Consider the following 13372-nt stretch of genomic DNA (forward strand, 5'->3'; position numbering starts at 1 on the left):
ACTACTTTTGATTAGCTCCTAACCTTTGATAGTAGAATCGCGTTTTATTTATGGAGGAGCAATCATAATTAATTTACATAATTTAGGTCATAGAACACATGTCTAGGGTGAGCCCTAAAGCGTCGATAAATATTCATAGGGACAGCGTAAGGTCGTCGTGTCTCCCACAAAAATTTGGATAATTCCTAATTCATAATTTAAGCAGCTCGTGAGTAAGTGCTAACGAATAATAAATGTGACGTAGCAGCACAGGGTGTCACGAATAAAACAGGTTACGTAATTATCTTCTCTGGCCATGACAAGAGGGAAGAATATGGACTTTCGTGTAAAAGGAACGTAAGTGATGCTGGAAAGTCCGATAAAATGATACCGAACAAACACTTTCCTTGCAAGCTTTTCCATTACGTTCGAAATACCCCTACTATCTGTTCAAGTCGAGAAAATAAGTGTGCGACCCATTTCATGCCCACGAGCTTGTAACAAACGCTCGAAATCGAACCCTCTATTCGTTTATTAATACAAAACTCGAATTTATTCATGGGCCATACTCTGCTGTACTCATTGAAGTGCAAAAGGTTAAATGTTACACGATCTCTCTGTGCACTAATGGTAAAAGTCACGTGGAAGCAGCGTCACCCAGCTGTCCCTCCTCCTTTTTACTGTTTTACTCTTTGGTACGTGGAAAACGGCAAGTACCTACTTGCGAAGTACCCGGCGCGCGATTGTTCCGCATTCCTAGCGAATTTCGCCGTATAAAGAGACACGAACGGCATCGGTATCCCTGCTATTCCAAAATACTCCTTATTGCACCAGAGAAATTTACGACCAGCTTTACACGCTCTTTGACCGTAAAGCTGGAACTGCTTTGTAGGTTTAATTTTGAAAATAACACGCCCAAAAGAAATTTTATTTGTCTGACTGCTCGCCATAAAAGGACGTAATAAATAAAAATAATATTCTGACGATTGCGAAATCAATTTCTGGAATAATAATCCACCCTTTCTCTTCTTTGACAGACTAATTTCACTTCTTAGAGAATGTTTCTTGCTACACGAGTCGAGTATACATTTATTTTGCGTTTTCATACAGTCTATTGTGTTCTGAATGTCTCAGAAAAATTTGAAGTCGAAAGTTGAACAACTGAGAGACTTATGAAAGTTTGAAGAGGATGGCGGAAAGTGGAAACTTTCAAGCCGTTTATCACGATACCACATTTCTCGAGATAGCGGAAGCGATGTCTCAGAAACTAACAAAGACTTCGACGTGAAATTTTAACAGCTTGTACACAACGTGTTCCTTTATCTGCTAAACTAGCATTAAAGCAACGTATGTCTTAGATACTTAGTTGCTAGCAAATTACTTTCTACACTTCTCTGACTTCAAACTGACTTCTGCGACATTTCCGTATTCGTTCTGACTCGGATCATTATTTTATTTATACCTGTAGTTTATAAAAGCTACGAAGCTTTGAATTCTCAAATAAGTTCCTCATAGAATGAAATCTCGACAAATTTGCTTGCATAAATTAGTCTATCTCTACTGGAGCTTGAGAACTCTGGAAAACGAGCTTTTAATTATTTGCTGCCATTCGAGACTATCAGCGTTCGCGCGACAATCCTTTAACAGAGGAGGACGATAAAGACGTTTTACTTTAATATCGTCCCCTCACCGAATGTTAATAGAATTCGTTTCCCTTTCACAGTGGAAGTCACCGGACGTCCGACAGTTCTTTCCAAATTGATCTCTGAAAAGTAGGGATAAGAGGGCTCGCATAAAACGGGTAATAGTGCAGGTCGCCCTTTACGAGCGTGAAATTGATCGGAGCTCAAAGGAACTTCAGCGGGACTTTCCACGCGCGACAAAATTTTAGTCAGCTTGCAAATCCATTTATCAAAACCTCGAAGACTCGGAGGGCTCGCTCCCTCTGGGACTATGAAAATTCCTCCACCGATTCTTGAAGCTCGTAACGCCAGAAAGACTGTTTCGGTAAGTGAATGTTCAGACCCCCACTTTTCACGAATCGATCATACTATAATATATTCTGCATCGTGACGTACCATCGGTATCATCGTATTCATTTATGTAAGCAATTTCGTAAATTTAATTGTAATATTTGTACGAACGAAATGTCGATATAAACGGTCCGATGTCTAGAAATATTGCTTCTCAGCGAGGTATTAGCTACTATTAAAATGTTTCGCTAGTTGTATCGATTTTTTACTTCCCCGGGTGTAGATAGACGATGATATAAGAAGTACTTAAGAACTTCCAGCTGACCTGCTTCCGCCATCCAAGAGGCCTTCGTCGAATGTTAAGAGAAATGGGACCACTGTTTCGACATTGTGCTTCACAAAATACAGTGATATATAATTTTAAAAGAATTACGTGTATTCATAAGCAAACGATAAAGGAAAAGATGATAGCTTTTGGAATCGATTCATTCATAGAATCTATCAAATCAGGACTAAAGAATACCCTCGTTCACCTTCACCGTGAAAATGTCTTACTAATTCTCTTCACACTTTTATTGCATTAAAAACTCAATTGCTACTCCGAGTAACCTTCATAAAATATGCACAAACCTTACTCGCGGAGAACTTTTAATGCTATCTCGTTAAAGCTAATAATCGTATTAACTTTCAATTAAAAATTTGTGCCCACAACTTTCCGCGACGAAATAGAAAGAAGTGTAAAACGAAGCAACGAATTTCAAAGTCCCTGATCGAATATGTTCGCGAATTACGATCACGTACGCTAACGCGGTCGGATTGCCGACGGTGTTCGCCAGCAAGCGTAACAAAAGTGATTGACACGTCGATTAATGCTATAAATCGCGGGGTTAAACGCGATCGGTGGGCTGCGCCGTGTAATGAAAACTCTTGCACGTCGTCGCGTAATCGGGCGCAACGTGTGGCTGCGGCTTTAATTCATCGCGATAAATCCGATTGTGCCCTTGTCTTGACGAGAAAATGACCGTTCAGATTGTACCGAGCAAACGCAACGCCGAATGAACAGGATTCATCTCACGGGGCAGAAGTTTGTCGAGGAAAACGCAATTACGCCTCGACATGCTAACGACAATAGTGCGCGCGATAATGAAAACGCATGATCGTAAATCTCGATCACCGATAGGCGGGGTAGGTCTAGGTTGTAAAACTGCTGTTGCTGAACCTCTCCATACCATAATCTGTGCGTTATGTACCCGTTTTATATAATATTTTAATACTATTCTACTATAAGCATACAATTTTTCAATTAAACAAACGTTTGCAACGGGCAGTATTTTCGTTTCCTTGTGGATTAAACAAATTCTCGCAGCAGAAAATATTTACATTTCATTTCGAATTAAATAAATGCATGTTACGGACAATATTTTAGCTTCCACTTCTCGCAGCGCACGATATTTCGATCTCCATTTGCATTAAACAAATGCTCGTAACAGACCATACGTTCGTTTCCACCTGTCTCTCGCGTTGTTACGATGCCATAAAGACGTGAAATAAATTTAATAAATAAAACATATTATCGAGTCCCGTTTCCCTCGATCGCTACACGACAAACACTCGACGTTACATCGAATTCCAGTAAATGGGCGACGACCGTACAACACCCATTGCGAAAAACAAATAATCCGCATTACGGACAACGGGATTGAGGGTGGTTCCAGTTGAAACGCTCCTCTTTGCCTGGACGAAATGACGCGGATTATGGTCGATCACCCATCCTTGGATGAAATATTAATTGAGACCAATGCAATTCCCGAAAAGGATAAATTTCAAGCTTAGAGAAGAAAAACCAGCAACATATTTTACTGGAGTCGGGAGTTTACGCTACAAATAAACTTGAAACAAATTTGGTGGTCCGATGGTTTCTGCTATAAGCAACTCCAAATTAGTCGTAAAATACTATTTCGATTCGAATAAAATTCCTAAATACCGTCGATAAACGCAAGTCGATTTCGTTTGCGCGAGCAAGCCGAGAAAGACAGTGCTCGGGGACCAGATAGGCATTTCCAGGGAGCGACGACGGTATGAAGCGTACACAACACTCGCGTGAACCGTAATCACTGTGACTTTTGGCGTCGATGAATGCCCAGATGGCCCGTAGGGCTTCTTTAATCTCGAATTGAATCCGCGAAGCAGCACTTTGCGTCGGATATCGTCGCGCTAGCTGTGAATCGTCCTTTCAATGTTCCCTTTAACCGCGAAGATTGCAGGATTAAGGCGTGGAACTCCCTTTCGGTCCGCGGATCCTCTAGCATAAAAGTCGAATCACCTTGAAAACCGCTAACACGCGCTTCGACGCGTTCCTGGCTGAACTTTAATGAAATTTGCGAATCTGATATTTATGGAGGGCTTCGCAGAAAGCCGGGGGTCGGCTCATTTTACTTTGAAATACTTCCTGTCCAACCGACCAAGCCAATCTAGTCTGTTATTCATGAATATGCTGATTATCGCGCTTTCCTGAGATGCTAATGGTAGAAAAGCACGTCGTACCCTCTCGCTGTCGCCAACGATGTATCGATAGATCCACCGATAACGCGACGCGGCTTACGAAGTAGCCGAGAGATCCTCCGGCTACTGTTTCTTTGGAAAACAAAGCCGCACTCCGCATTATGATCTGCTGTCGAGGATAATATATAGTTCCTGCAACGTCCTGTGCATGGTGAGGCGAATCTGTAATTGTACTTACGGAAATAATCGGTACGAGCAACGCAGTATTATATATCGAGGCGGATTTGGATCACTTGCGCGATAGGGGTGAATTTTATTGGGATTTAATGGTGATTATCCGATGCACTTTGAGCTATGTAAATTGACGGCGACTCGAAGGAAAGCAGTACAGCTTGTAAAAGATGGTGTAGTAGTCAAATCTGAAACAAATAAGAATGCAAGAATTAATAGCAGAAAATGTAGTAGATAGGATGCAGGATATCTTCGGATGCTGTTCGTTTTAATTCTTTCCGCCAAATGCTCTGTGATCTTATTCCATGCCAGAATCGATATGGTGGTCTGTCTCGTAATTCGTCCATTCTGTTGAATATCTGATGGTTAATCTACAAGTTTGGCTGTTGGCAACCTCTTCCAGTGAACAGATTAAACTGACCTTTAGTCGGTGTACTCGGTTACCAGCTTTTACAACGACTGGTAAACTGCTGAGAAGATCAATACCGTGAAGCTTTCCTCCGTGCCAACCGGGGATACTGTGAGTTTCTGTAAAATCGATGGCGTCATACCGTCCAAGACCAAGGTAGGAAACTATATCAGACGATGTTCATATTCTCATTGATTTATTTTATTAGAAAAATTCACTTCTTACGGAAATGTACTTCTCAAATAAAATCGTACAACTAAATTTTCAATCTTCGAGTCTTTGATATACCTGCAAAAAAAATTTCCTCCCATTACCCGCTGCAAATCGAGCTCGCGATTATTAACGGTTGAAACAACTGAAAACTGCATACCGAGGATCGGTGCTTAAAAGTAGCGAACTGTGTTCGTCGATTTGGCAGAAAGTAGAAATCTTGCTAAGCTCCGAAAACTCCCCGAAAAGGTCTGCGATTCGGCGCAAAGTGTTGGGGGAATGGTTGAGCAGTTTGCAGATCCAGCCACGGGAACGTAAACCTACGGCAATTAAGGATTTCAGCGAGTTACAAATGTTGCTCTCGTAGTTCCGAAGTTAGTTACGTCCTGCTTTTGCCAGAATGCCTCTCAGCTACTTGCACGTGTTATCCGGTTGAATGTTACGTCGACTGGCACAAGCGTCTGTATGACCCTGTCGGGGCACAGTTTAACGGTTGTCTTTCGGTGCATATGAAACGCTAGAAGTCGCAACACTAACTCTGCCTAGTGTAGCAAGTAGTTCAACGCTATATCGTGGCTATGATAACAATTATATCGTAGGAAACGATGTTTATCGAATTTATTATAAATCGCAACTCTTCGCTGTGACGCTCAGTTCTCTTTCTACTCTGCTTTCTAACGTTCCGACTCTGACTGCTGCACGAATCCGAGTCCCTAAATCAAACACTTTTTTCTAGCACCCTGCGATAATGTTCAATCCGTTAACGCGTTTCGCGCCGATTGAAAGTTCCGACCTAACCGACGGGACGTCAATTTCAAGCACGATTTGACGAGTCCGCGCTTAGGATGTCGACGGACTCTAAATCAATTTCCCGCATGAGCGAACGGTCTCCCAAAGTTCAAAGCTAAATTACTCCATCCGTGTCGTTGAGCCTACGAATTGCACCGATAAACGCGTCCGTTGATTCGATCGATCCTCCGTTTGTAAATACAGCGGGATTCCTCGGCCCGTCGCGGAACGTATCCCGCTCGTTGTATCGCGGAACTGAAGGGATAAACCCTTCCATTAACCTCGAACCCGTTTGTCGTCTGATGTAATCCCACCAGGCTGCTGCAGGCAATTTTTAACGCGTTTCTAGGTCGTGCAGTCTTCTCCTCCAGTAACGGCAATCGACGTAAATCGAGGCCAGGAAAACTGATGCTCGGATTGAAATTGCTTCCCAGGGAGTTACCAGGCTCCAAACATTACGCAAGCTCGTTTCTTTACCGATCTGGCTAAGAAGAAATGTCTACCGATGAGTAATTATGTAGACAGTAGATGGGCTGTTTGTTCAACTTCGTTCGACCACGATAGCAACGATCGAGACGCGAAGCGAGAGGTACCCTTCGAGCTGGTTTCTTTTTTTATTAGATATGAAAAGTGGACGATGTTTCCACTGTATGTTAGTAAAGTCTTCTTCAGGTGAACAAATTTAATTTCTGCTTGCTTCTCGACCCGAGCCACCCCCTTAATTAACAGTACAATATTCTGTTTGCAAAATGCGCCGAAGAGCAACGGTGTCTCATTATTGGCTATGTCAATTAAGTTGATCGGAACCGCGGACTGTTTCGCGGAGAATAAGCGAATGAGCATCACAAGCACGCACCCGAGTGCTTCGATTCGAAATTGAATCGAGCTGCATTGTTCCTCGCGCCTCGTTTGCCAGCAAATCTACGATTTCCGAGAATCCGCAACGTGACCAGACTGCGCCTAGGCATTGATAATTGCCTTTCGATTAAGGGCGTTGCCTTCGCGATTTACAAACTGAAAAGCGAACGTCGAAAAAGGTTAAGTGTATCGCGTTCACGTCGTTCTTTAAAGGAAACTGAAAATTGCTGACTCTAGCATAATAGGAAGAAAATCGTAGAATAAACTCCTACAAGTTTATCGCCATTTCTAAAGCAGTCTCTACTCTTCTGCAAGGTGGACAAGACTAGATCAAATTGCGTGACTGGAGTTGTATTACGACGTACCCGTTAGTAAACTATTGCCAAGGAAACTATTATCGTGGATGCGCGCCACCCGGACGGATGCAAACGGATGGACGGAAGCGTCGCGTCGCGGGAACGTAATTTGAGGATTACGCCTGCTCGTATATTATCGCAGGAACAATGGGCAAGTGACGCCGCCGTCGTACAATCACGCACGTAATCCGCAAGGATCTTCTGATATTCTCCGTTCCACGCTCGAACGGTCTGTGTCCTTGCACCCCAAATACCACCACGGACAAACGAGTTGCTTCCTTGAAGCTTCTGATGTAACGCGCCACGATCCAGGTGGATTAACTTCTCTAACTTTGGACTCCAAATTGTTTGCAGCGTCGAGATACTTTCAGATCATAATCGACTCCACTTCTACGAAAAAGATCTTGAAGCTTTTAGGAATTTCCTTGCCCTACAATGAAAATTTGAGAAGAATATATTAATTCTCGCAGTTTCCTGAAAATGGTGACACCTCCTCTTTCTATCGTGCCCTCCTCGCACGCAGCTTTAGAATTAGCCGAAAGCTTCGTTAAATTCCAGGAAATTATAATGAACGAAATTTCTTGGAAACGACACAATCGCAATAATCCTCGAATCCTGGAATCCTGGAATGTACCACCGCTTCTGGTTCAGGTTCTCCTGATACATAATCTACGTTCTCTTCAGAAACACGAGCCTACAGTCTTCGAAAACGTCCTGGTATGCGATCGATTACACACACCCTTCCTGTAACGATGAGAACTTCATTTACGGAAAATAGAACTGTTAACGCGTAGAATTGCGACGCTACGGGTAACGTTCATTCGACTGTTTGCGTCATGGCGCACATAAACGTTCGGGAAAGTTCCGTGGAGCGTTTCATAAAAAGAGGAAATAAGCATCGCGAACTGCCGTTACACCGTTCCAATTACGCGCGGATAACTTCTCTGCAAGACATGAAAAAAACTTGCGCCTGAAACTTTACGGTTACGTCGCGTCCACGAACGCAGTTTTTCACGCCGCGAGGATCGCTCTAAATTTTCAGCTGAAAGTTATGCGCCCCTGAGGCGGACAGGTAGCAATTGCTGGGAATCAAAGTTCGCTCCGTAAGTTTTCGTCGGTAGCCGACGATTGTAACCCGAGCAGCCTCGAACCGCGTAATTGTCATTTATTTTGCTACCCTGCTCGACAATGCGCACAATTTGTCTGAGAAATCTGCGGTTTGCAAGGCAAAATCGTATTCAGCGAGTTCCGGAAATACTGTTGACATCAAATTTATGTTTTCCAACGTAAAAGTAGCAACTTGTTCCGCTTCAAATAGACTGGTATCAATTGAAAGCTCCGTTAATGCGATCTATGTTTTCACAGATAAGGGCTATATAAGACGGATTTATCAGACTGTGTACGATGAATATTAAACGCACGTATGGGTCATATCACTTGGATGTTTCTTAGTCGTGATTATGGGGTACCCCGACGCGATTCGAAAGGAGCGGGTCAGAGCAGAAAGGAGAAAGGATTTCCAACTAGGGATCAAGGGGTTATCGAGGAATCGAATTTCAGGCGGCACGAGTAATCACCGGATCGTTTGGAAACGGTTTCTCCAAGTCCTAATCCAATGGTCCAGGAACACGAACGGAGCATTCGGCAGCGATCGAAGCGCAGATGGAAATTCTGTTCGATTGACGGAAATAAATTTTTATCGAAACTGTGTCTTGTTAGTCGCTGGTTCGTTCGCCAAAGATTTACGTTCACAATTACGATAAAACCGTCTACTTAAGCGTTTCGATTAAACTTCCCTTGCTTTCTATCAGAACAACCATCCAGGTCGATGTTTCGCAAAGTTGAAGTACGTCGAGGAAAGTCTGATCCTTCGGACGGTTTTTTTATATTTATCTCAAGGCATGGAATTATTGCAGCTTCCCAAAAACGACGGGACGCTTCTTTGCTGGCATTAAGCCCAGCGCGAAAATGGCTTTCTTTTCCCGAGTTACCGCTCTTGTTTGCTAATTAAATAAAAGGGTCGTCGCAAAAATGCCACCCCTCATTTATTCCTCGGAAATTCGCACGAAGACGAAGCTTCACAAAGAATACGGCTTGGAACCCGTAGTGTTACAGACCTTTCCTTTCGTACAGCTTATTCCTCCTCCCCACGGTCAACCTTCGGCTATTTTCAGGACCTTCGAATCTCTTGTTCGAAAAATTCACGAAGTTAGGTACGAAGTTTATTTCAGGAGAAACGAGAATAGTCATTTTTCAATTTTCTCTCAACCTTAATTGATATTTCCGAATCGATAGAAATTGGATTTTTTATCTGAACAACATTCTCGATAAAATTTCTTGGTCCTCGAAGCGGTAAGAGACGCTGAAGCACTGACTCCCATTTTTTCTCGTCGCTACAGAGCTGTAATCAGGGCCAAGCTTGCCGCGCACGGACCATTACTTCTTCACCTTTTTTTCGCTGCGTGTCGCCTTCAGCTTTGCGGGGATTGCGAACCAAGCACCCCTGACCTTTCGCGGAAAACAGGGATTTCTCCACGTAGTTAGTTTGGTTCGCGGCCTTTCCGACAAAGCGACTGGCTTTCGACTCCAAGCTAAATGGAGCCCTTGAGCCGTGACGGACTCAATGCCTCCCAAAAAGGTGTCCATCCGAGCGTAGAAAGCGCAAGCAAAGTGCACTCCTACCTGCATGTTTCGTGCAGCCTAACGAGGAAGAAGACATTGCTGCGTTGGACGAATCGAGTGAGCTGTATTTCAAGAATCAACGAGATAAACAGTAGAAATTTGTACTGTACCGTCTAAAAACAAAATTATTTAGAGATTCGATTTGCAAACGTGAAATTAGAAACTCCTCCAAATCACAGAAACGTTTCGACCAAGGAAATTTGAATAAAAGTCTAATCAGATGTAAACAAAGATACCTTTAACCAAAATATAGCGAACAATACGTGGTCTCCACTGATTATTATGCAGCGACGTTGCAATAAACTCGTATAGCAGTGGCGTGACTGCGTCGAATATGTGCTTGTCCAAAAAGCAATTGCACCGTCGTGTCGTCTTTATGCGCGCGTTATTAATACGCCTGCAAGTTCATTTGCATAGAGAGAAAGATTCAACCTTCTCCTTTGTGATTTGAAAAAGAGCTCGATTCTTATCGTGGCTGTTGGGGCAAATTCGTGCTACTCAGACAGAAAGAGGGATGAGCGTTCAGACTACCGTGCATTCAAATTGCTCGAGGTACGTGTACAACAATTACTGTACGGAAAACGGTACGGTTCTACGGCGACGCTTTTCGAGTGCAAGCACGCGGAAGGTATTCTTCTCATTTGCGTGTCCATTGTCGCGTCCTAGTCACTAATTTCGAGAGCTTCCTGTAACCAAGCGGTACAGCAGCGAATCGATACCGTCACCTTTGCATAAGTTAAATAATTGCAAACTGCTAGATTGCCTTGCACCTTTAAAAGTAAAATTTATTCGAAACGTACAGAAAATCATTATTTCTGCAGTCATATTTGAAACGGCATAGTTTGCCACGCCATTAGTTGTCAAAGGGTTAAAGATTCATAGCGGACGTAGGAAACGAATCGTTTGAGCGACCACAAGAAGGAAGAACTTGGGCCCAGGCACTGTTTACACGGAGTTTCCATACTAGACGCGGCTTTATCGGAATTTCTGCTGGTCAAATATTGACCTGAAAGAACGCCGAAACTATTGCATCCGTCAGATTGAACGTAAGTGTAGAGTAGTCGTGTTTACGAAGCCAATAACGATTTATCGAACGAACTTAATAAACTTATATCGCGGAAAGACTGGGAGGTATTTAACTCAAGAGCACGATTGGCCCAGTTGTTTGCTCTCGTGATAAATCTACCTCAAATAAATACGATAGGTGCATTTTCGAGAATACCCGTCACCATTTGTCGCGAAATGGCCAGTTTGAAGCTACGGGTCCATTCCTTTATAGGGACGGAACGTGCTTTGCCATTCGTCCCGTGAAATCGAGATTTTATCTTGCCTATCGACTTTAAATTCCGTGAATTGACACATATCCCGTCCCCTGCGCTTTTTTTTCAGGATTAAGCTCCGCTAGCAGGATCGCTTCGTACGTTTCCCGAAACTCTGCTCGTTCGAATCGATACCGATGAACGTGATTGAATTTCCTTCGCTACGAGTATAGGAATAAAAGCCGATCAGAACGTTTCTGACACGATGGTAACACTGATTTTCGAATTTCAAGCGTTGGAATATTCAACAGACGTACAATTTCATTCGCGCGACGCAGACGGTTTCGAACCGAATACTTTTTATAAAAAAGTTCCCTTGCATTTATTTTACATTCGTTTGTCACTTTCGAGTCCTGTCAACTTAACTCTATCCAAGTTCAAACTTGCACAAGAAACCTGTTCGACGTAGAATAAATATTCTAGCGTCAAGTCTACATTTCCCTCCTCCAACGTGCTCCACGCTTGTCTCGCGATGTACACCGTTCAGTTATTTGTAGTGAATTATTCAGCGCCCTTGAACTTAATATAACGACACACCCAAACAGCATAAATTCAAACTACTCGGTGTAAAGTTTCAGAAAGCGACGAAAGACGGTACCGCTAGCGGCAGGCGCGATCTTAGCAATTCCACCGACGTCTAAGACGCGCCACAATCGGAACCCCCCTTGTATCTCTCTAGGCTGGTAGTATTTCCGAGGAAAACCGGCTTGGCAGCCGGGTAATGCGAGGCATCTTTCACCGTAAAGTGGTGCCGCGTTGCGTGCTACTCGCCCGGGACAAATATTCCTGCAGAATAAGGCTGAGCTCCAATTCCGCGCGGAGTGCCGCTATTTGTGTTGGCTTGCTCGCGATCGCTTCGTGTGTTCATATCTTCGCGGCTACCTCTTCGTTTTCACACGCCCTTTCTATCGAGGTCGTTCAGACGAACGCCCCGCGATAGTTTTTGGATAGAGTCGCTTTCCTATCACCCATTCAACCCCTAATCGTGACTCTTGCAACGTCGTTGAGTATCAGGAAGTTTGGAAGTAGTTCGCAGTGAAAAACAAGCACGTTTCGTCGCGTAAACGAGACGAACAAGATTACTTACGAAAATACCATCCTCCCGACGATCAGTAATCTTGCGCCGAGAGGTTCAGTTTGCTGGGATTGCAGAAACGTGGCACAGTTTTCGACGCGATAGAACTTCGATTACATACGAGAATATATACTACGTACAGCTTGAAATAACCACGTCCATCCTGCATGAATATTTTCACCTCTAGAAGAGAGAGTTCGACCGCAACGGAGCCAATGATGCTGATGTAAATCCAGCCTGTAATTTCCACCACTCCGCGATATCGTACGCGATCCTGATGGCGCTCAGAGAGGGCGTAGCGAGTACATTTTTAAATGCTGCAGAGATATAATTATCGAATTCGTGCGACGAATTCGCGACCGCTACGACCTGTTAACTCCCTACTGTGCGCATGCATAGCTTGACAAACCTCGGCTATTCTCTTTGCGACGTCGCAGTCTATACTTACGAACCATGCCGTGGCTCGATAAATAATAGACTCGGGAACCGTTCGAGGGTCGATAGCTGCAAGTGTTGCTCGTGCAACGACAGCAATGAAGCAATCATCTCATGTGCAATTTCTTGCTGCGCCGGCGTTAGCGTTTAACGTGTAAAGGTACGAAGAACGCGAAGGATCGTTATCGAGGGTCCTATTAGTTGACGAATATAAAAGAAAAAGTAAGCGGAGAAGAGAAAAATAATGAAATAAATGAATACATTGAGTTGGTTGGGCTCCACGGGAGTCGTTGCTGGAGTATTCACAAACCATCCGAGAGTGGTAAACGACTCAGTCGACGAAGCATTTAGGAACACGAAATCCCCGCGAGTACGATAAACTACGTTACAGTGGGTGGCACGAGAACTCGTAAAACTAACTCGACGTCGCGTTGTAGCTGTAGGCGGGTGAAAAGTGAAAGCTCAGCGAAAGCTCGTCGTCTAGGAACCATGACGTAGGCAGCATCGGGTATTCGATCCGGAATATCGCGTCGCATCGAAGTAGCGAGCACGAT

The sequence above is a fragment of the Hylaeus anthracinus genome, unplaced genomic scaffold (genome assembly GCF_026225885.1).
Source record: "Hylaeus anthracinus isolate JK02 unplaced genomic scaffold, UHH_iyHylAnth1.0_haploid 11982, whole genome shotgun sequence".
Lineage (NCBI taxonomy): Eukaryota > Metazoa > Arthropoda > Insecta > Hymenoptera > Colletidae > Hylaeus > Hylaeus anthracinus.